Source organism: Oncorhynchus kisutch, linkage group LG12 (assembly GCF_002021735.2).
Source record: "Oncorhynchus kisutch isolate 150728-3 linkage group LG12, Okis_V2, whole genome shotgun sequence".
Classification (NCBI taxonomy): domain Eukaryota; kingdom Metazoa; phylum Chordata; class Actinopteri; order Salmoniformes; family Salmonidae; genus Oncorhynchus; species Oncorhynchus kisutch.
Window position 1 is genome coordinate 28413441 of NC_034185.2, and position 22661 is coordinate 28436101.

Here is a 22661-nt window from a genome sequence, read left to right on the forward strand (position 1 = left end):
GCACCGCATCGATTATATGCAACGCAGGACAAGCTAGATAAACTAGTAATATCATCAACCATGTGTAGTTAACTAGTGATTATGTTAAGATTGATTGTTTTTTATAAGATACGTTTAATGCTAGCTAGCACCTTACTGTGGCTCCCTGCTGCACTCGCATAACAGGTAGTCAGCCTGCCACGCAGTCTCCTCGTAGAGTGTAATTTAATCAGCCATGATCGGTGTCCAAAAATGCAGATTACAGATTTATGAAAACTTGAAATCGGCCCTGATTAATCGGCCATTCCGATAAGTCGGTCGACCTCTACAAGCCAAAGCTTCATACTATTTTTCAGACACAGAGACCTGACACTGGCCATTGGGATAGGATTGGTTTGGGGGATCTGTCTGTGGCTTGCCTTTTATTTATTTTTTTATCCTTCTGTTTTAATCATTTTTGGGAAGGAGTCTAGTCCAAAGCGGATGTTGGGTACTATATGAATCCAATCAATTAAAATGGGCAATATGGGTGCAATCAATCAACTTAAACAATGAAATTATAGTTAAACAAAATAATAATACAGGAATTCAGCATTAAACATTTAAACATTAAACATTTATGGCAATTTAGCTAACTAGCTTGCTGTTGCTAGCTAATTTTTCCTGGTATATAAACATTGGGTTGTTAATATTCCTGAAATGCACAAGTACCTCAACTCCGACAATTAATCCACAGATAAAACGGGAAACTGAATTAGTTTCTCATCATCTTTCCTCCATCCTTAAGGCTTCTTTTTCTTCTTTGGACTTTATATGGCGGTTGGCAACCAACTTTACAGCATTACCACAATCTATTGGCGTGTGGACCTTAGTTATTTTTCCAATCACCCACGTGGGTATATGCTCCTAAAAACCAATGAGGAGATGGGAGAGACCGGTCTTGCATTGCGTTCAGCGTCACAAATAGAACCAATTTCTATTTTAGCACCTTGCCACGCAGATGCCCGCGAGCAGTGTGGGTGCCATGATTGAATAACATGTATGTGTTCATGTTTTTTGCAATGCTCGCTCACTTGACGAGAGTGGTGTGGTCAGCATGTTAGAGTAGGAATTGGAACACAGAGAGCATTTGCATGATGGTATTAAGTGGTCAAGCCAAGAGGCCATCGAGACAGCATCAACCAGTGGTCACTCTGTCAGTGAGCTTTTACACCCAGAAACTTGTTTAATCATCACATGACAAGTATACAGCCATATTGTTTTAGCCTCCTAAAGTACAATTTTGATAGCCTGTCTGGCTAGTCAAAAAAGGAATCAGCCATTAGATCAGTTTCCTACTATGGCCAATAGTTGCTTATAAACTGGGTGGTTCGAGCCCTGAATGCTGATTGGCTGACAGCTGAGGTATATCAGACTGTATACCACTGGTATGACAAAACCATTTATTTTTACTACTCTAATTACTTTGGTAACCAGTTTATAATAGCAATAAGGCACCTCTGGGGTTTGTGATATATGGCCAATATACCACGGCTAAGGGCTGTATCAGGTACTGCCTTCAGCCGTGGTATATTGGCCATATACCACACCTGCTCGGCCTTATTGCTTAAAAATATATGCATAGGCCTAAATTCCCATTAATTCTTAATTGAGATCTGGCTGAGGATCAAGTGCATGTTATGATAGTCTCTTTGTCTGCCCTCTCTCATTCTCTCCACGAATCAGCAATGGTTGCTTGAGCTCTTCATAGCATTGAGGCACATCTGGGGGGGATCAACAAGTTAGGCCCTAAACCAGAACTGTTAACCCCCAAATTCCATAAATCCAGTGCAAGCACGTTCCCCAACAGCTGCAGCCCTTTGCCTTGCTCTTTCCTTTCTCCCATTAAAAGTTTGGAATTCCTTAATGCACAACACGACACAACACATCAAGCAAAGCTCCCATGGAAGGATGTCGCTTTTGAAACATAATGTGCGAACCAGACAGGAACTAAGTATGTTTTGTGTGGTTGATGTACCTTGCCAGCTTAGAATTGGTTCATTGATTTGATTTTGATTTCATCCTTTATTTAGCCAGGTAAGTCATTGAGAACAAATTCAATAACAACCTTATTAATTATTTAGATTAAGCGGTTCAACTGGAAAGTATTTCACGTCCCAATAGCAGAATTCAGATTTTGCCAAGGCTGTCCTCTGAGTTGGAGAGGACAATCAGGGAAGCCTAAAACCTTTTGAGGTAGCCACCAATGCAAATAGACCAAGATCCTCTGAAAGTTAAACACACAAGCTCCCTCTCCTCTCTTCTACTCATATTTCCCACTCTCAATCACTCCCTCTTTCTCATTCTCACTTTATCTTTCTTTTGAAGTTCAAAAGACAGCTGCATGGAATAAAATGCTATTTTGACCACAAACAGGAGGAGCAGTTGCTTTTCTCTCCTTTTATTTTGGATCCCAGATTGAAAAAGCAGTGCTCCCTGCCTTGGCGAGATAGCGGCCCTTTTTTTCACAGCTCCAGTTGTTCAGTGGCATTCAGGGTAGATTACAGGACACAATGCGTGGCAAGGCCCCTCGTGGGGTGTCCGGAGTGATGCCAGGCGGCAATTACAAGGCCTTTCCACCCCTCTTAACGCAACCCTCTCTACGCCAAGCTTTTAATTTGTGATCACAATAGTCCCAAATTAGGGGGGCTGCATTGATGGAATTTGTGGGTACGGCCCATCCCTGAATTCACCACTCCTTTTGGTTTGGAATGGGACAACTGGGCTTTTATGTAGAACCCCCACACATGATGCACACCCCCACATAGTTTAGTGGTTAGGTGCACTTGGTTCAGAGGCAGGGCACATATCAGGCTTTACTCAATGGAACTTTACCCCCCTCCCGGATCGTTAGTTGCCCCTCACACTGCAGAGCAGAAGCCCAGAGAGAGTCAGGGCTGCTCTCCATGGAACCGGACCTGTGTGTTATTCCAGCTGCAGTCGGCCCTTTTCAGAGGCGGCATCCCAGAACAAGATAACTCCTTGTGTTATCCATTGGTTCAACACATGCCCTTTGCTTTAGGTACATCGGTTACATAACTATATTGCTACTAGCACAACTAGAATGGTGATGAACAAAGGAAAACAATGTAGGCTGCTTGAGTCAATTACATGTCAGTTCCAATAGAAGACCCTACATTATGGACATTTGTTAATTAGAAAGGTATTCCAAGTTGGACACATTTTGATGAATATAAGTACGTTCCTTGGAGAATTTCTGTATCCTGCTGTAAATTATGTAACCTCTGCTCCAGACTAGAATGCTGCTAGCTGTGACTTAATGCCTCTGCATTGTGACAAGTGTTGGCCTGACGAGATTGTTTCTTCAAATAAACAAATGTGAAGACCAGCCTCACTGTTGGTTCCATCTTATTTCTACAAATGCTCAATACACCATAAAAACCAAGGGTTTGTGCTATGCCATGTCAATCTCTTTCTTCTCTTAGTAGCCTAATACTTGTTAATTAAATTATACTTATCCCACCAGACATGCCACCAGGGGTCTTTTCACAGTCCCCAAATCCAGAACAAATTCAAGAACGCGTACAGTATTATATAGAGCCCTTATTACATGGAACTTCCTTCCACCTGATATTGCTCAAATAAACAGCAAACCTGGTTTGAAAAACCAGATAAAGTAACACCTCACGGCACAAAGCCTCTCCCCTATTTGACCTAGATAGTTTGTGTGTATGCATTGATATCTAGGCTACTTGTGCCTTTAAAAAAATGTATGTAGTACTGTCCTTGAGCTGTTCTTGTCTATTGATGTTCTGTATTATGTTTCATGTTTTGTGTGGACCCCAGGAAGAGTCCATGGGGATCCTAATAAAATACCAAATAAGTATTCAGACCACTTTACTTTTTCCACATTTTGTTACGTTACAGCCTTACTCTAAAATGGATTAAATAAAACAAATTCCTCATCAATCTACACACTATACCCCCTAATAACAAAGCAAAAACATTTTTTTCCCAGTTTTTTTTTTTCCTTCTCATTTAATAAAGAAAAATTTGCATAAGTATTCAGACCCTCTTCAGTACCTTGTTGAAGCACCTTTGGCAGCGATTACAGCCTCGAATCTTCTTGGATATGACGCTACAAGCTAGGCACACTGGTATTTGGGGGGTTTCTTCCATTCTTCTCTACAGATCCTCTCAAGCTCTGTCAGGTTGGATGGGGAGCGTCACTGCACAGCTATTTCCAGGTCTCTCCAGAGATGTTTGATCAGGTTCAAGTCCGGGCCCTGGCTGGGCCCCTCAAGGACATTCAGAGACTTATCCTGAAGTCATTCCTGCATTATCTTGGCTCTGTGCTTAGGGTCGTTGTCTTGTTGGAAGGTGAACTTTCACCACGGTCTGCGGTCCTGAGTGCTCTGGAGCAGGTTTTCATCAAGGAGCTCTCTGTACTTTGCTCCGTTCATATTTCCCTCAATCCTGTCTAGTCTCCCAGTCCCTACCGCTGAAAAACATCCCCACAGCATGATGCTGCCACCACCATGCTTCACCGTAGGGGTGGTGCCAGGTTTCCTCCAGACATGATGCTTGGAATTCAGGCCAAAGAGTTCAATCCTGGTTTCAGAATCCTGTTTCTCCTGGTCTGAGAGTCCTTTAACTCCAAGCGGGCTATTGTGTGACTTTTTACTGAGTGGCTTCCATCTGGCCAGAGATGGTTGTCCTTCTGGAAGGTTCTCCCATCTCCATAGAGGAACTCTAGAGCGCTGTCAGCGTGACCATCGGAGTCTTGGTCACCTCCCTGACCAAGACCCTTCTCCTCCGATTGCTCAGTTTGGCCAGACGGCCAGCTCTAGGAAGAGTCTTGGTGGTTCCAAACTTCATCCATTTAAGAATGATTGAGGCCACTGTGTTCTTGGACCTTCAATGCTGCAGAAATGTTTTGGTACCCTTCCCCAGATCTGTACCTCGACACAATCTACAGACAATTCCTTTGACCCCATGGCTTGATTTTTGCTCTTACATGCATTGTCAACTGTGGGACCTTTTTATATAGACAGGTGTATGCCTTTCCAAATGATGTCCAATCAATTCAATTTGCTACAGGTGGACTCCAAGTTGTAGAAACATCTGAAGGATGATCAACGGAAACAGGATGCACATGAGCTCAATTTCGAGTCACGTTACAAAGGGTGTGAATACTTATTTAAATAAGGTATTTATAAAAACCTGGTTTTGCTTTGTCATTATTTGTTATTGTGTGTAAATTGAGGGAAACAAAACATTAAAACCAACAAATAAAAACACATTGCAGCCCACAGGTAGAAAAGGCCAGTTTTATTGCTTCTTTAATCAGGACAACAGTTTTCAGCTGTGCTAACATAATTGCAAAAGGGTTTTCTAATGATCAATTAGCCTTTTTAAAATGATAAACTTGGATTAGCTAACACAATGTGCCATTGGAACACAGGAGTGATTTTAAAAACAAGGACATTTCTAAGTGACTCCAAACATATGAACAGTTTGTGTGTGAGTTTTATATATATATATATCTCTATCTATCTCTCTAACAAATACATCTATTTACCACTGCTCGACAAAGAAAATGTGGATTTACCAACATCCTATCGACAAAACAATTGACTAAATGGGGTCTGTTTGTGCTTCTTGCGGTCAATTTGACGTCTACAAATGATGTGTAATTTTGTTCCGCCCCCTCTCAAGGAAAAAATCGGCCCGCGGCTGAATCTAGTTGATGATCCCTGATCTGTGGCAAGACCTGAAAATGGTTGTCTGTCAATGATTAACAACCAATTTCATAGCTTGAAGAATTTGTCTCTTTGTCCCGCAGGTGTGATGTTCGGATGTACCTGTGCAGGTGTTGTTACACGTGGTCTGCCACTGCGAGGACGATCAGCTGTCCATCCTGTCTCCCTGTAGTGCTGTCTTAGGCGTCTCACAGTACGGACATTGCAATTTATTGCCCTGGCCACATCTGCAGTCCTCATGCCTCCTTACAGCATACCTAAGGCACATTCACGCAGATGAGCAGGGATCCTGGACATCTTTCTTTTGGTGTTTTTCAGAGTCGGTAGAAAAGCCTCTTTAGTGTCCTAAGTTTTCATAACTGTGCCCTTAATTGCCTACCGTCTGTAAGCTGTTAGTGTCTTAACGACCGTTTCACAGGTGCATGTTCATTAATTGTTTATGGTTCATTGAACAAGCATGGGAAACAGTGTTTAAACCCTTTACAATGAAGATCTGTGAAGTTATTTGAATTTTTACAAGTGATCTTTGAAAGACAGGGTCCTGAAAAAGGGACTTTTCTTTTTTTGATGAGTTTATATGGAAAAGCTCTCAACAGGAGCGCTATTTAGTGTTTTCCCACCAATTGCATTTTGGCAAATATTTGATAATGATGTTTTATTGGCTGCTTCTTACAGGACTTTCATTTTCTGTTAAAATGAATTACAATAATCTAAATGGGATTTCTGTAATTCTGAACACCGTAGGTGGGCGCCCTAATGGGTTATGCACCCAATTTCATATGGGTCTGGTAAATTTCTCAAATGGCCGGTAAATTTAAATCTTCCCATTCACATTGTCTGGCGCCACAGTTTTCTCCATAACCCACAACTTTTCAACATTCAAAATGCTACATTTGATTTGTCGACTGTCATAGTGATGGAGGATTGTTTGATTTCCAGTTTAAGACTAAGTTTTCTTTTAAATAATTGACAAGAAAAGTATGGTCCTCCCCATTGGGTATCTTACTGCACCCTCATATGCCATGTCTTGAAATATGCAGATATACGGATTGAAAGTAAACTTAGATTGTAAAACTTCTGACGACCAACTTTTGGACTTTGTAGCACTCCCAGAAGTCATGAATTATTGAGTCCTTTTTATTTTGACACTTAAGATATGACTCTGTGCTGTATAATTGTCTCTTGTATAATACATTCTATACATTAGGTTATACTGGATTAAGCGTACATTTTGTTAACTGTAATTTCATTAATTACTACACATGTTCTAACACTCCCTCCATCTTGTAGTGATATTAGTATTTCTGTTATTCATAAATAACTGGCTAGGTAGCAAACGTCATAACTTTTAGGACCTAGACTTGTTCGCTGACAGAAAAAACTATTGGTAACTTCAGCTAACAGGATAGCTTCTTCGTTCCGGGAGACCTGTAAGTTACATATTGGTGTATCTAATGTGTACAGGTCTCCCGGAGCGAAGAGGCTACTAACTAGCTAACAGTAGTATCGGCGATATAATGGCACCGTTCGCTAACTTAAGTAATGTTATCTAGCTCGCTACAACGTTAACATAGATTAAAAGGGAATACAATGACTTGTTTGGTTACAAGGCCCTATCAAACTAACTAACTGTGTATCTTATGAGGGGGGTATATATCTTATGAAATAGTTAGCTAACTAGCAATCAATGTTTAAACGTTACGTAGCTAACTTAGCTAACACTAGCTAGCTAGATACAAACAGAATGATGCATAGAATGATCTGCAGAAAAAGGCAAACAAGGTCTGTCAGCTAACTGACCCCTTTTGGTCTGTTTTAACTAACGTTAGCTGTCACTGCCCAGCGACAGTTTCAACAAACAAAGCAACTTTTTACCTTCAATAATTCTTACCTTAACATAACTTACAACAATACATCAACACATGCTTCACCGTTTCATCAACCATACATTCCATACACATTCTTGCCAACCAGATGAAATGATGAGTTCATTGTTAATGTCCTAGGCATAACCAAGCAAACACCACCTCATTGCAGGTTTAAACGTATTTTTTTATTTTCTAGTGTTTTTCGCGAATTTTCTTAATCAGTTTGTTCATTACTACACACACCCGGGTAGAACTTTTGTATACTAATTGCTGGGTACTTACCGTCCACCTGACCTCCCCGAATTCCCTGAGACTGCAGAACAATGGACTAGCTTCTTTGGCGAGGTGTCGAGCTTCTTGGGAGTCCTACCGAAGAGTAGGAAGCGGAGACACCGACAGAGAGGCAGATGTGGCAGGGTTTTAGTCCTCCATTACTGAGCATACTACCCGCCAATGTTCAATCATTAATGAACAAACTAGACGAACTCAGAGCGAGGATCTCCTACCAGAGGAACATCAGATCCTGGAACATCAGATCCTGGAACATCAGATCCTGGAACATCAGATCCTGGAACATCAGATCCTGGAACATCAGATCCTGGAACATCAGATCCTGCAACATCAGATCCTGCAACATACTCTGTTTTTCTGAGACTTGGCTTTCAGATGGATTATATACAACCAGCGGGCTTTAGTTGTTTGATCGGAAAGGAAGTGGGCTCTACAACACGGTGCGACACGGGAAACGTACAGGAACTTGCGAGTTTCTGCTCCGCCAACTTGGAATACTTATTCATAAAATGTCTTCCAATTTACCTTCCGAGAGAGTACACAGGGATTATTGCCATGGCTGTGTACATTCCGCCCCAAGCGTACTCCCTTCCCTCCCCGACATACTCAACCCTCTCCAATTTGCCTACCACCCTGACAGATCCACGGGAGACGCAATCACCATGACCTGAAGCAGGTCACCTTCTGTGAGCTTGTGTGGCCTACCACTTTGTGGCTGAGCCGTTGGTGCTCATATATGTTCCCACTACACAATAACCGCACTTACAGTTGACTGGGGCAGCTCTAGGAGGGCAGAAATTTGACAAACTGACTTGTTAGAAAGGTGGCATCCTATGACGGTGCCACGTTGAATGTCACTGAGCTCTTTAGTAAGGACATTCTACTGCCAAAGTTTGTCTATAGAGATTACATGGTTGTGTGCTTGATTTAATACACCTACCAGCAACGGGTGTGGCTGAAATAGGCGAATTCACTAATTTGGAGGGGTGTCCACATACTTTGTATATATTGTTGTTAATTAAAACGACCTGTCTACAGAAGGAACCTCTGTAGAGGAAGGGTTCAGATAGCGTGTGTGTGTGTAATGAACCCATATACACTACCGGTCAAAAGTTTTAGAACACCTACTCATTCAAGGGATTTTCTTTATTTTTACTATTTTTTACATTGTAGAATAATAGTGACGACATCAAAACTATGACATAACACGTGGAATCATGTAGTAAGTAAAAATGTGTTAAACAAATCTAAATATATTTTATATTTGAGATTTTTCAAAGTAGCCACCCTTTGCCTTGATGACAGCTTTGCACACTCTTGGCATTCTCTCTACCAGCTTCACCTGGAATGCCTTTCCAACAGTCTTGAAAGAGTTCCGACATATGCTGAGCACTCATTGGCTGTTTTTCCTTCACTCTGCGGTCCAACACTCTGCGGTCTCATCCAAAACCATCTCAATTTGGTTGAGGTCGGGGGATTGTGGAGGCCAGGTCATCTGATGCAGCACACCATCACTCTCCTTGGTCAAATAACCCTTACACAGCCTGGAGGTGTGTTGGGTCACTGTTCTGTTGAAAAACAAATGATAGTCGCACTAAGCCCAAACCAGATGGGATGGCATATCGCTGCAGAATACTGTGGTAGCCTTGCTGGTTAAGTGTGGCTTGAATTCTAAATAAATCATTGCCAGTGTCACCAGCAAATCACCCCCACACCACAACACCCCCTCCTCCATGCTTTACGGTGGGAAATATACAAGCAGAGATCCTCCGTTCACCCACACCGCACTCACAAAGACACGGCGGTTGTAACCAAAAATCTCCAATTTGGACTCCAGACCAAAGGACAAATTTCCACCGGTCTAATGTCCATTGCTCGTGTTTCTTAGCCCAAGCAGGTCTCATCTTCGTAGTGGTTTCTTTGCAGCAATTCACATCCTCTGAACAGTTGATGTTGATGTGTCTGTTACTTGAACTCTGTGAAGCAATTCTTTGGGCTGCAATTTCTGACTCTAATGAACGTATCTTCTGCAGCAGAGTTAACTCTGGGTCTTCCATTCCTGTGGCGGTCCTCATGAGAGCCAGTTTCATCATAGCGCTTGATGGTTTTTGCAACATCACTTGAAGAAACTTTAAAAGTTCTTGAAATGTTCCATATTGACTGACCTTCATGTCCTAAAATAATGATGGGCTGTCATTTCTCTTTGCTAATTTGAGCTGTTCTTGACACATTATTTTACCAAATAGGGCTATCTTCTGCCACCCCACCATGTCACAACACAACTGATTGGCTCAAACATTAATTTGTGGAATTTATTTCCTTAACCTTTCAGGAAGGCACACCTGTTAATTGAAATGCATTCCAGGTGACTACCTCATGAAGCTGGTTGAGAGAATGCCAAGAGTGTGCAAAGCTGTCATCAAGGCAAAGGGTGGCTACTTTGAAGAATCTCCAATATAAAATATATGTTGATTTGTTTGACACATTTTTGGTTATTCCATATGTTATTTCATGGTTTTTATGTCTTCACTATTATTCTACAATGTAGAAAATCCCTTGAATGAGTAGGTGTTCTAAAACTTTTGACCAGTAGTGTATGTAAATACCCATCAACATTATTTAGTAACATTTATCTATTGCAATTTTTTTTACTCCCTCACTGACACTCTCCTCCTCTCTCTCTTGCTCACACTCTCAGACATACACACACACAGGCTCACACCTAGGTTTCATTTTCGCACAACCCTTCTATAAACAAACCCTAAACACTTTAGCAAACCATAAGGGGGTTAAACTGCCTGAGTCCTATAATGGTTCTGGCTGTTGAAAAGGGGTGTGGTCTAAAGCCAGTAACATCTGTGCCTTTACCCTCAGCCCCCACAGCATGCTGGTGGAACAGAGCGAGAGAGGGGAGGGAGAGAGATTATGACGTAGCGAGGCAGGGATGGACCATTTGTTTTCGCAAATTCTCAGGAATACTAGGGAGAGGCTGCATTTGCCGGCCGGCTGGGGGAAGATCAGGAACGTCTGCTTTTGCTGTGTGCTTTTAACCTTCCACAAACTGGGCTCTGGGAATACATCCAACCAGAGCTGGCCTATATTCTTCCTCCCTTTCATTGTGGACAGCCCTTGGGGAATTTTGTCACTTGAGGCTTTTTATTCATGTGCTGAGATCCAATCAGTGTGTTACCTGGATACTGAAAGCTCCCAGAAACAGTATTTCGCTGGGAAGCTGTGATGGAAGCAGCTCTGTAGTAATGTGCGTGTGCAAAACTGGATACTGCAGCAACGCGGACTCTTAAAGGGGATACAGCAACTCTCGCTCACTTCAATAGGGGGTAAGAAAATGCTGAATTTGATATCCCACCATTCTCCCCCGTAATGAAGTGAGAGAAATGGGGTTGAGCATTGTCCAGTCAGTGAGCCTGTCTGCTATCTCTGCCGATAGGATGGTGTGACGCCTGCATGTGATTATTACCTCTGTGAGGGGTATAGGCCTTGATGGACTGTTAACCCTTCAGTTGGCTATCTCACTCAGTGTGTTATTCCACTCGCTGGGAGGTGTGACTGCTTGTATAATTAATTGGGAGGTGGCGGTTTGTTGAGAGGGGGGGGGGGGTGTGCCTTGGGCAGTTCGTAATGTAGAGATCTGTCCTCTCTGCATGCGGGGGAATGCCCCGTAATGACAAGCTTCGTCTAGAGATGTGCTGAGGCAGTGGGACAAAAATGCTCCAACCTCCCTCAACAGTTTTCTGTATCAGAGTATGCAGAGCTGTGTGTGTGTGTGTGTGTGTGTGTGTGTGTGTGTGTGAGCGAGGGAGGGAGATGAGCTGGCATACATTTTTATCGAGGGGGTGGGGCAGTGCAGATAAGGAGGTCAATGAAATGGAGAGTCACCTTGAAAAGAGATGTCTCTTCAAGCGGTCTCTCTATTTTCCACTCTTCATATGGTCTCTCTCAATTAATGTTGCATTGCTTTATCAACATGCCCGTAAGAGATGCAGCAAATCCAAGGAACAAATAGTTTAACTTAATGCCTACGTAGATAGTTTCAATCCCTTTCCCTAAAAGTTGAGAATGGTGGTGCAGACTCCTGTGTAACCTAGTCCCAATGTGTGTACATCCCTTCCTCTGGTTTCCATCCCTCTCCTCACCTCCCCTTTCCTGCCCCATCAGTCTGTAATGTTAAGCAGTGTGTGTGTGTGTGTGTGTGTGTGTGTGAGAGCGGGATCCCCAAGCTGGTTGTCATGGCAGTTCCTAGAACTCATAAGTCCATCCATCCAGACAGTACATCTATCCATTTTGGGGGTATTTTTAAAACTCCATCAAAACATTTAAGGTACAATACTAAACATCCATACTTTAATGTGAGATATGACAGAGAATTAGACATTTACTAGTTTTTAAGCCAGTATGTAGGCGTGGCCTCTGCTTGGGAGTGGGCGCTCTCTCAAATCCAATTTTGCTTTGAATCATTAAAGCTGTGTTTGATTTTTGTCTGGCGAATTTGGAAGAAAATAACTTTTCTCTCCATAAATGACAACAAACGGAGGATTAAAGAAAAGGCAATATGTGGAATATGAGATCTTAAATAATACACAAAGCTTTAACTAGTCACCCAGCTGGCGTTGTCAAGGCAACTGAGGCATCGTGAGGATTCCGCAGTTTGAAACTGTACATTGCAGGATAAGATGGTGTCTCATGGAGACATAACATGCACAGCTTGAGCTACTCCAGGAAGTGACGTTGCAGGCTATCTCAGTGCTGGCCCCTCTCACTGAGTAACTCTAGTTGAAGGCCAACTGGGTAATGCAGGCTAACTAAAATATCCTTATAACTTCTGTGTTCGATTTTTAAGAAGTTGTTCAAGGACATACGTCTGGTGTATTAGAAGCAATAATTGGCACCTTGATTGTCTTTGCACATTTTTTATTTATTTACACAAATGATTTACATTGCCATTTTTCCGTTCACAATAATGGGGATCCTGTTTTCAGCTAACAATAACTGCAGCCCCGCAGTAGGTCTTGAACGTCTATGGCTTCAATGAGAGGGGGCAGTCATTCTCCACTGGATCTGCCTATGTATTGTACACAGAATTGCTTTGAAATAGTGCTCAATGGTTGCATGAGCGGTGACCAGTTTAGTGGATTGGAAAACCAGAGAAGATATTGTTTGGGATTCAAATGAGCAATTTATGAACTTTTCTAAGGGTCCAGTTCAAAGCTCCAAGGATTCCCTCTGACCCCACCAGTTTTCTTTCTCTTTCCTTTTTGACCTCTCCCTTCATAGGCCCTTTGACCAGGACAAACATACATATACTGCCTGGATGACACCCACCTGACCAAGCATGTTAGGACACTAATGTCACTCCCAACCCTTCCCTACTATTTGCACTAATCTTATAGTTATGGCCTTGCTTTAAAGTGGTCCTTTTGCCAAAAACTATATTAATACAACCCTATGAAATATGTCAAGAAGACATTGTGACGACAAGCAACCCCCTTTTTAAGTCTTCTGGGAGTGTGGAAAGGATAGACTATTGTCTCTCTGGATTGGAATTTTAATATCTGTCTGACTTTGCTTGTAATGAATCTCTAGAGGCATGTCAAGTAATGAAGTTTAAATGTTTGCTTAAAGTGAAGGAATTTTGGAGAACAGTCATTTTTGGAGTCATGGGTGCACACTAGGGCTGGGAATTGCTGATATGAAATGTATTGCGGTTCTCAAGATTCTATATGTATTGCGATTTGATACTGTGATTTTTATTGCGATTTGATGTTCCAAACATATTGCTCGCCACATGTCTGCTGCGGAGGTACAAGAGTCATGAGAACAAGTTTAGATCAGTCATGGAAATATAAGTGCTGAAAACAAATTGGCTCCATATTTGAAAAGAAGATGGATAACAAGCTATTGAGGAAAAATACTGGCGTTATGGTGCCAACTAGTGCAAAAATAATATTGTGATATTGCTAAAACGATATATTGTCAAAAATAATATCCCAGTATGTAACTATCTGTTTCCCCCTCCAATCACTACTTGTAAGCTACCTACAGTTGAAGTCGGAAGTTCACATATACTTAGGTTGGAGTCATTAAAACTCGTTTTTCAACCATTCCACACATTTCTTGTTAACAAACTATAGTTTTGGCAAGTCTGTTAGGACACCTACTTTGCATCACACAAGTAATTTTTCCAACTATTGTTAACAGACAGATTATTTCACTTACTTCACTTTATCACAATTCAAGTTGGTCAGAAGTTTACATACACTAAATTGACTGCCTTTTAACAGCTTGGAAAATTCCAGAAAATTATGTCATGCGTTAGAAGCTTCTGATAGGCTAATTGACATCATTTGAGTCAACTGGAGGTATACCTGTGGATGTATTTCAAGGCGTACCTTCAAACTCAGTGCCTCTTTGCTTGACATCATGAGAAAATCAAAATAAATCAAGACCTCAGAAAAACGATTGTAGACCTCCAAGTCTGGTTCATCCTGGGAGCAAGCAATCAATCCCAGAACAACAGCGCAGGACCTTGTGAAGATGGTGGAGGAAACAGGTACAAAAGTATCTATATCCACAGTAAAACAAGTCCTATATCGACATAACCTGAAAGGCCGCTCAACAAGGAAGAAGCCACTGCTCCAAAACTGCCATAAAAAAAGCCAGACTACGGTTTGCAACTGCACATGGGGACAAATATCGTACTTTTTGGAGAAATGTCCTCTGGTCTGATGAAACAAAAATAGAACTGTTTGGCCATATTGACCATCGTTATGTTTGGAGGAAAAAGTTTTGGAAGCCGAAGTACACAAGCCAGGGGGGTGGCAGCATAATGTTGTGGGGGTGCATTGCAACAGGAGGGACTGGTGCACTTCACAAAATAGATGGCATCATGAGGTAGGAAAATTATGTGGCTATATTGAAGCAACATCTCAAGACATCAGTCAGGAAGTTAAAGCTTGGTCACAAATTGGTCTTCCAAATGGACAATGACCCCAAGCATACTTCCAAAGTTGTGGCAAAATGGCTTAAGGACAACAAAGTCAAAGTACTGGAGTGGCCATCACAAAGCCCTGACCTCAATCCTATAGAAAATTTGTGGGCAGAACTGAAAAAGCATGTGTGAGCAAGGAGGCCTACAAACCTGACTCAGTTACACCAGCTCTGTCAGGAGGAATGGGCCAAAATTCACCCAACCTATTGTGGGAAGCTTGTGGAAGGCTACCCGAAATGTTTTACCCAAGGTAAACAATTTAAAGGCAATGCTACCAAATACTAATTGAGTGTATGTAAACTTCTGACCCACTGGGAATGTGATGAAAGAAATACAAGCTGAAATAAATAATTATCTGTACAATTATTCTGGCATTTCACATTTTTAAAATACAGTGGTGATCCTAACTGACCTAAAACAGGGAATTTTTACGAGGATTAAATGTCAGGAATTGTGAAAAATTGAGTTTAAATGTTTTTGGCTTAAGGTGTATGTAAACTTCCGACTTCAACTGTAGGTATAACTAGCTAGCTACTAGCTAGTTCAATTTCTCTCATGATTATAACATTTTAATAAAAACAGCATATTATTTAACTAAAAGTTGAACTGTGTTAGCCCAGTCGGTAGTTTATCCAGGGTCAGTGATACATAGAGCAACCATGTGTTGTCTATGGGGAACAACTGCAACCTTTTGCAAGTCGCATTGCTAAAATAAGATGAACCTCATAATGTCATCTGTAATGCTAATCTCCTGTAGAATTATCTCCTTATTTTACATATTTTTATATATTTTTTAAATAATTTCGCAGACGCTCTAAACCTTAATTGCTCCTGCAAGTCGCTCAGGATAAGTGCCTTGCTCAAGGGCACATCGAAATATTTTTTTTTTCACTTAGTCGGCTCGTTGATTCGAACTAACGGCCTTTCGGTAACTGGCCCAACCCTCTTAACCGCTAAGCTGTCTGTACTTCAATTACAAGGGTTGGATTTGATCTAAACCATTTTGTACGTCAACACGTGCTGCATATGGTTAGCCTCAAATGCATTGTCTACTGGTGTTATTTTAAATCGAGAACCTATAGCTCAGCATTTAGACTGTGTGAGTTTAGCTATTCTCTGCTTCAGACGACAGATGCCCAGTATTGCCATAATACTGTAGATCTATGGCTGCATTAGCAATGCATGCCATATGTTAAGCTGCGAAATGGATTCACATATCTTAATACTGAGAGAGGGTGACAATCAAATAAAACAGATTGGATATCTTACAACTAGACAAATGAAAAGTTGACTTTAGAAACACATATTAGAGACGACCCCTTCCCCTCTTTATTGCAGGATTGTGATCTGATTCATCAACATTGACACTAGTTCATTTGGAATAATAGTTGAACAATTCAAACAAGTTTAAACACTTCACTTCAAGGAATCAACACTTCATCACTTCAAAATGTACAAATAAGCTAACTTTTATGTAAAGATGATAACATATCTTAGTCTAAACAACAATATATTATTGAGAAATAACATGTAGGCATCATTTCAGGTGAACAAAAAGTCCATACCAGTAGTGGCCAACCTTGCTTCACTGATCCCTGATCTACTTGGTGAACAAACTTCTATTCCAGCCCAGCAATAGCACACTCATAAGTTGAATTAGGTGTGTTATTGCTGGGCTAAAACAGAACTCTGCACACCCAGCAGGGTTGGCCTGCTCCAATTGTGTGGGATTAACTGTATTTGTTTTGTATACAACATTTTCTTACATAGATAGGCCTATGCATATAACCCATGGCATATAGGATATACCCTTAGTCTCTTGAGACATCTATTGGGACTACTCTCTTCACCTGCAAACAGGTTGTCACAGATTTCCATATGAGGACAGAAAACGTCACAAAGAAGCAGGCTTCTTTATACTAAAATTAGATAGCACTGAAATATTATCTTGCTATTACTGTATCTCTCCGTACTCAAAGTTTTCCCCTCTAGGGACTGTAACTGGAGAATAATTTCATAATGTCCTCCCACAAAATTACCTGCCTTACCCATACAAAATAAATTGTCGTTTTGAAACTGCAGTAAAAGTGCAGTAACTGCAGTCGTCTGTGGCATTTTGGGCGCAGTATTGCAGAAGAAATGCAGTGTACTGCAGTTGAACTGCAGTTCTACTGCACTGTAACTGCAGTTACAATGTGAAATTACTGCAGTAAAAAAAGTTGCTTTGTATGCTGTATTTGCAGCATACTGCAATTATACTGCACTCTGACTGCAACCTTTTTTTGTAAGGGTATCCTGTAGCCTACACCCTCACTTTACTGACAGCTGGAGATGCAATCTCACCCTTTTTAGATGGCTGTTATCTACAAATGAATTTTAGAGACTGTTTATAATTTACAATGATTACATCAAAAATAACTGCCTATTAGCTAGCTGATGACATTTAATTCACGTATCTAAACCGTGTGTATAGCTCAACTGAGCTAGCTAGCAGCTCAGTTTAGTTAGCTTAGTAAGTGGCCTACTGTAGCCAGCTAGCTAATAATACATCTTGTTTTTACATTTTTAAAAAATGTATTCACTTGAATATGTTCTCCCACTGCCAATTATTTTGTTTTTGTAAGGACAATCTTTTGTGACGCACATAACACCCAGCATCGCTTCTACGGGCGGGTTCTTGAAATGTAACATCCAATACAAATTTTGCCACAGGGAGCCAGTGGACCATTTAAACCGTTTTTGCAATACAAAATTCTCAAACACGAGACTACCTTGTATGTAACAATGTCACAGGGTTATTTCAATTTAATTTAGAAAAAGCCTTTTTAGTGTTTTAACATTTTTTAACATATTACTCAAGTGTTTGAGTACTAATATCAATTAGAATATTCTAATAACCCGATCATCCCTAATATGAATCATATTTGGGGAGTCACCAGAGCACTTCAGGCCAGGTTTACTTTCAAAGCAGTTAGACCTCTGTACCAAATGCTTACCATTTCTTTAACCTCAATTTGAAGGTCGACCTGGGGAAGAATGCAAACTCATCGCAGTGAAGTTTAGACTGGGGGGTGGATGACATGTCTTGTTGAGATTGACAACCCTGCCCGTCTTTCAGCCAGCTCTTTTATCCTCACTCCCTCAATTGCCCCAGTCAGGAGGGAGTGTGGAATTTGACCCGTGTTGAGTTTACCCGAGAACCTGATTTTGTCTTTCACTCACGCTGTGTGACCACAGTGTGTAAATGCACTGTCCTTACCATGGCTCTGTAAGGGGAAAGACTAGGGTTGGCTTTATACTCAAATAAACATACTCTGTAACCAGTTTGATACTTCACCACTCACTGTACAGAGGTCTCCATGTGGAACACAAGCTCAGACCATATGACATACATTCGTTTTGGAGCTCAGCTCATACTCCTCTTGAAAACAACAGTCTTTGGATAAATGGAGTTCCTTCCCTTACAAACAAGTTTGCAGTTAGAGTGCAGTATAACTGCAGTATGCTACAAACACTGTCCAACATTTTTTATTTTTTACTGCAGTAATTTGCTGTTTTAAAAAGGCTTTTTTAAATATTTTTTTGTAATGGGTGTTCATATTATTGTTCTTCACCTCCTAGATATGATCACATACTGTACTCTGCAGTTTCAGTCCCTAGGTAACTTTTCAGTGTACTACAGCTGCCTAGTCCAGCCTTGACTATATACAATTGAGGAGTTTAGAACCATTGGCCAGTGAAATAAATGCTTGTTCTCGTCCTAGGTCATAACACTAAGTGTTGATGACTGAACTGTCGCCCCATTGATGTGTTCTCGGTTAAAGACGACCTTAAGCCATTTACCCAAATCAAATGTGTTTTTCCCAACAGTCAGTGATTCACTTAACACTAGCCAAAGTCAATTCCAAGCAAAACTTCCTTCCTTTCTCGTCTGTCCTTCTCTCTTTGTTAATCCAGTAATCTGAGAAGGATCTCAGATGCCACTCCCATGAACACCTTGGGCTTTCGCCCATGTGACATTCACACTTCAGAGACACTGCTCCCCTGTCACATCAACACACACACAAACACTTTCATAAGAACTCTGTTACTTTTGTGTTCGGGGCTTGTCATACACTCGCAAGAAACTCACGTGTGCAATTATGTTATACTCTACAAACTCGGGTTTAGTCCCCTTTAAAGCGGACCAAATTGCTGTTAACGTAGTAACGTAGTACATAGTGTTATAGCTTATGCATTTACAGTTGTTTGAGTCAGAAGTCTAGGGTTATATCTGTATTAGGTGTACAGTTTGTTGCTTTATTAAAGGAAAAGTTAATATTTTTCCAACCAAACTTACCGGACCCATATGCATTGGGTGCGTAACCTGATTATGGCGTCCGCCCACGGTGCTCAGAATGACAGAAAGAAATAGCCTATTCCAAACAGACTGGGACAGTTGTGGGACAATAGATCCCACATTCATACAACCTGTTGGCCTACATCTCAAAAACATTAAAAAGCAATGGTGTTCATACAACAGATCAGAACGTTTAGCTTAAAATGTTGACAAACTATTATTTCTTAATATTATAAGCGCAGCAATGTACACAAGGCAGTAGGTTACGTGCAAATGTTCCCGCAATTAGCAGAAAAACACCATTGTCAGAAGGGCACCACATATGCAAGCTGTTTCATGAGATGGAGATGAAAATATCAATTAGAAATTTAGAAAGAGGGGAGATCTGAAAGTGCAACAACAGGCATGGTTTGCTAATATGACTAGGATTGTGTCTTTGCCTTCTGGACAATGAAAGAAAGTTGATTTGAAAACCAATAGAACATGAGAGAATTAGCTACAGGCTTCAATGGCAAATGAACATATTTTATAAAATAATTGCCTGCATGTTTGGTTGGATTTTGGCTAGGCTACTTTGAAGCAAGGTAAGACATGCCTCACAATAAAGTAGTCAGGTTTAAAAAAAAATTTAAGGTATGTTTTCAAAATGTATACTGCATCCAGCTCATTGCAAAGTGGTGTGACATGCTGAAGCCTGCTTTTGAATGGCGAATGGAAAGTGTGCTTCAATTACCATTAGAGAAATAAAAATAGCTATTTTTAATCGTGGCCATAAACTGTTAAGATGTGATTGCAATTAAAATGGTTGCGCAATGATTGGGCTTATAAAAGCACGTTTCACTCCATCAGCAACAAACAAGCTGTTTTGATGAGCTGAAGCAGCAGCTCTTATGCTTAATCGACTCGTATTCCAATCAATGAATGGGCTAAAATGCATTTTCGCATTTGGCTGGCCTCAATTTTTAAAATATTTTTTTCTGTTATTTTTTTTTAGCGGCAAAAAGCCGGCTATTAACGGCTAATGGAAACACTGTCCCAGACACTTTTTGGGTGAGTTCACATGGTTTTGAGAAACTTACCCCAACCAGCGATAGACTTCCTCATGCTCATTCTGCATTGCCAGGACATGGATAAAATCTCCAAAAACACCCAAATATGGCCTTTTAGAAAGGGCAACGCTCTTAGTATAGGCTAGTGATGCAGGTCTTTAGTTGTTGTGGACATGAAATTGTGTCATTTCGAACTGTATCCACAACGTTATTTCCTTGTGCTGGACTCAAGTGATACTTTTCTGTGTGCGCATGTGCTCACCAAAGCTGTAGCCACTAGCCAAGCCATTGATTTTTGTGTTCACCTTCCGATTGAATTGCAAGCAGAAGTGCATGTTGAGTGAGCCAAAGTCAACGTGATGTCATGACATGTCTTGTGGAAAGAGGCGCAAATGGGATGCCATTTAATCTCTCGATGCCCCATGAGGGATTCCAACCGTTATTGAAAATGCACTCTTACTTCCCCTTTTCCCAACGGTAGCCTAATCGTCGGACCTGACTGGATTAATGAATCAAAGATCAGTTACTGGTCCAGAGAAGGGATGAGAGGAGACTGAGTTTTGAACATACTCTAATAGGGCTGTGCACTGATGATGGAATGGAAGGAACGGTTGGTTATAAGTGATATGGAGACAAAGTGTTGTTGTTTCTACCCATAAAGATTATCTGGCACAGTGTTTGAAGCTTGAGCATGCCAAGAGATAAAGCAGAACATCTCAAAGAAACTGAGCGAGGCAAGGGAGAGAGGAAGGGGATCGAGGGAGAGGGAAGAGGCAAGGGAGAGAGGAAGGGGATCGAGGGAGAGGGAAGAGGCAAGGGAGAGAGGAAGGGGATCGAGGGAGAGGGAAGAGGCAAGGGAGAGAGGAAGGGGATCGAGGGAGAGGGAAGAGGCAAGTGAGAGCGTGATGAAAGAGGAGAGCGAGAAGAGGGTTTGTTATGTGAGAGCGGGAGCCAGAAGGGAGGGAGGCCGCTGGAGTGAAGGTGCCAGCTCTCGTTTGATGTGTGCAGCACAGCAGGCCTCCTTTGTCGGGTTGCCTACAGACTGCCAGCGATGATACACCTCTGTCCACATTCATCCATCACCCACTTTAGTCAGGTACATGGTTTAGGAACGTGCGCACCACCCACGTTTAGGGCTCTTCTCTTCAGTTTTTTTTTCTCTGCAAGACCTAATATAGGTGAAGGCTTCTTGGGCTTAATCTCGGATACAAGTACTGCATGTAATGTGCCCTTGTCTCAAGCTACAAAGATTTGATGCTACTCTACACAGGAACTCCGCACCAAGCCAGGAGTAGACTTGCCTATCAGAATAAGAATTCGAGTTTTTGGTTAGTTTGTGAAATTGTGTTTTTGTGTGCATGTATTGAAGAGAGCGATATTATTGCAAGTAAGTGCTTCTCCACCTGCATTGCTTGCTGTTTGGGGTTTTAGGCTGGGTTTCTGTACAGCACTTTGAGATATCAGCTGATGTACGAAGGGCTATATAAATAAATTTGATTTGATTTAATAATGTGGTCAAGAGTGTGGGAGAACTAGTAATATGAGGTGAGAGTAGCTGGTAGGTGTTGTTGTGTTGAAGTTGTTCAGGGTCATTGAGCCCTCCAAAATATGAGTGGAATGTGATCCTGTCTTGACAAGCCAATGGGAGGGGGGGGGGGGGACTTGACAGCTTCACATACAACCTTATAGAGGGGCAAGTTCAGGGGCCAGAGTCAGGTTAATGAAATGACTGTAAACATGCAAACACTTTGAGGTTTACGGTGACATTACTGCTAATCTGGTGCACACACTCTTTCTCCCTCCTTTGTTTCACGCTCCCTTTATTACATTCCCCCACCCCCACATTCTCCCACAATTTTTCACACTCTCCTGCTTTTGCACTCACACTCTTTAAAACTCACAAGGTCTCCCAGCTAGAGGTCCAAAAAAGCCAATGGAAAGCAGACCCCAGAAGACCCATGCCCATTTGGATGTAAGAGACTCGTTCAGATCTGAGAGTAGAACGAAATGGAGAAATAAACCCTTGACCTGGCGTAGCCAGTGACATCAATGTCATGGGGGGGGGGGGGAATAATTGTCGACATTCATAACAGTTATAGTCTATGACGATATCGTCTATATCAGGGGTGTCTAATATTGATAATGAACCTACATTTATACAGTTTATTGACTGTGTCCAGCTTGCTAATAATCACTGGAATTAAACTAGACAGTCGGGAGAAAATAAATTTCCAAAACGATGGATAGTTCTCTATGTTTTGCAAATTTGGATGGCGAGGAAATGTAACCCATTTTCAGTGTGGCCTTCCAGAACTGATTGATGAACGAATGCAGCCCCCTGGGGCAAAATGTAGTTTGACACCCCTG

The 22661-nt window shown here is 41.5% G+C and overlaps 1 protein-coding gene across 3 annotated transcripts in view; it reads left to right on the forward strand.

Annotated features, from left to right (window-relative positions):
• Window positions 1–22661, forward strand: part of LOC109900836 (disheveled-associated activator of morphogenesis 1) — a 126607-nt gene that overhangs the window by 21454 nt on the left and 82492 nt on the right. The window contains exon 1 of one of the 3 annotated variants that reach the window (XM_031837338.1): window positions 10330–11238. The exons of 1 other annotated variant lie outside the window; for it this stretch is intronic. The gene's annotated coding sequence lies outside the window, so the exon portion shown is untranslated. Of the gene's footprint in view, window positions 1–10329; window positions 11239–22661 lie in introns of those variants that run through there. One more of the 3 variants, XM_031837340.1, reaches the window with a different exon arrangement.